Source organism: Mus caroli, chromosome 8 (assembly GCF_900094665.2).
Source record: "Mus caroli chromosome 8, CAROLI_EIJ_v1.1, whole genome shotgun sequence".
NCBI lineage: Eukaryota > Metazoa > Chordata > Mammalia > Rodentia > Muridae > Mus > Mus caroli.
This window is the reverse complement of record NC_034577.1, coordinates 12,197,086-12,199,235: the sequence shown is the minus strand read 5'-3', so window position 1 is coordinate 12,199,235 and position 2,150 is coordinate 12,197,086. Positions and strand designations below refer to the sequence as shown.

Genomic DNA, 2,150 nt, shown 5'->3' with positions numbered 1-2,150 from the left:
AAAAAAAGAGTGAGCTCCAAGCTCTTTATTTAAATGATGATGGGACACACTCTCCTTTCTCTGCATAGGCATCTAGAGAGTTTTCTCCAGGCAACTTCAACCAACTGGGGGCACAGCAGCAGAGGGAGGCTGGAACAAATGAATATGAGCAGAACAGGTAGAGGGATCTTCTTGTTGGTCTCACTGTGAGTCTCCTGCTCCAACNAGGCCTGTCCCNTAGAATTATAATGCTGGCTTTAGCATCATTATACAAGGTTTTTAGTGTTTTTGAAACTATGACATGAAGTGTTTGTGTGGAACCCAGGTGGAAACAGCTACTTCCCCACCATTGCTATCTGCACTGGGGCTATGACAAGTCACACCTCTGACCCCTGTGCAGCCTGAACCCATGGCTCTGACAGGGAAAAATAAATGAACCCTGGGAAATAATTACTGACTACTGTTCGTTTCTATCTCAGAGTACTGGAGTGTATGCTTATCAGGCCCCTAAATTCCACCCTCGCTGGAAGTGTGTATAGCAAAATGTAGTTCCTTGTGTGCCTCAGATAAAGCAACTTAAACACAATGCATTGCTGGGAAGATCAAAAACCTCTACTGATGACAGTGGTTACCACACACACAGGGGTTGTTAGGAAACAGGAGAGCACTTCTCAGTATGACACTTCATTGTAATATAGACTCAAACCACATCAACAAGACGCAAACCGGACGATCCTATAAAGTATGACCAAAGGATTGCATTATCTGGCCTGTTTAATAAGCCCATTTTGATAAATAGACCAAGGCTCAGCACCTTGTTAAAGTGGGATAACAAATCTTTACCACATATGATCGTTGCGCTGTTTTGGAACTCACATCTAGTAAAATAATCCTTTTCTCCAAGAGTAAAAACACCCAAAAAGATCAACCAGGAAATAAGAGAAAAATACTAAATAGGGGTAAATCCTATGCAAATTTGTAGCTCATACTCTGAGGGGTCCAAGTCTCTCAGTCTATTCTGAACACTGAGGAAAAACTATATCACAGACTAAGCAATTATCCGTAATTTAAAAATACCATAGCCAAAGCAATTATCACAATAAAAATTGTTCTTACTGGTTCGAGACGCTGGAAGCACAGGATAAAGGCAGAGTACCTGTGAGGTTTGCTCTCTGCACCCTAGGGAAGGATAGATAAAGGAAGAGGAGGCAGCTTTCTAAGGCTTATTGGCCCCTCTCACCTGCACAGGAGACCAGTTTCTGGTGATTTTCTATACAGGAGTTTTAAAAGGACACAGCCNTTCCACATGATCTCCAGAGAGGATCATGGGATACAGGCTGAAAGAGAGCAAAGATCCCCCCAGGCTGCACACCAGCAGGCCTCCTGCCCTGCATGCAGTGTAAGCCAGCAGAATCCTAACACCCAGCATTGCCTACACAGGAACACCTCCCTTCCCACAATGGCCATCTGGCCCCTGCTTGTCCTGCTGGCACTGTTCTCCCAGCTCCATTCCATCCACCAGGTTCACCTGTGTGAGCATGTCATCATCCATCCCTGAATTGTGNTCATCTTTCCCATAGCTCCGCATTGCTTCAGCTATTCAAAATGCAGTGGGTATACAAATTAGAGCCCACACCATGCATTCAATTATAATGCCTGAAAGGCAGGTTTGGAATTGTAGCATAGAAGATAGAACTTGCATTCTGCCTGCACAAATCCCTGGGTCAGAGCCTCAGTACATTTCAATACATACATACATACATACATACATATACACATATATACATAGATATGTATACATGCATGGATGAATACATATATAAAATATATGAATGAATAACCCTCCGGTAGTTTTCCATTGCCTCGCCATTTGGACTGTTTCCTCAAACCCCATCTTCTCATTTATTGTGAGACTGTTACATTGGAAGCTCAAGAGTCCCAGGTACTGTAGATGGACTTCTGATGGACTAGCATTGTCAAATGATCATAAACAGATGTGACAGGAAGTTCTGAGAGTTCCAGATGAGTCAGCATGGTTCATAGAGAGCTGAGAAGGACCACCTGAGACCACTCTCTTGGCATGTGAACAGGAACTTCCTAGGAGGGGGCTGTTCTGGAGCTCACATGGATAAAGGCATCATGGTATGGGATAGCTAAAACGGTACATGGAT

The 2,150-nt window shown here is 43.7% G+C and overlaps 1 pseudogene; it reads right to left on the bottom strand.

The window, feature by feature from the left end:
• LOC110300125 overlaps positions 1 to 1,567 on the bottom strand; it is a 15,755-nt pseudogene extending 14,188 nt beyond the window's left edge.
• Positions 1,568 to 2,150: the final 583 nt, after the last annotated feature.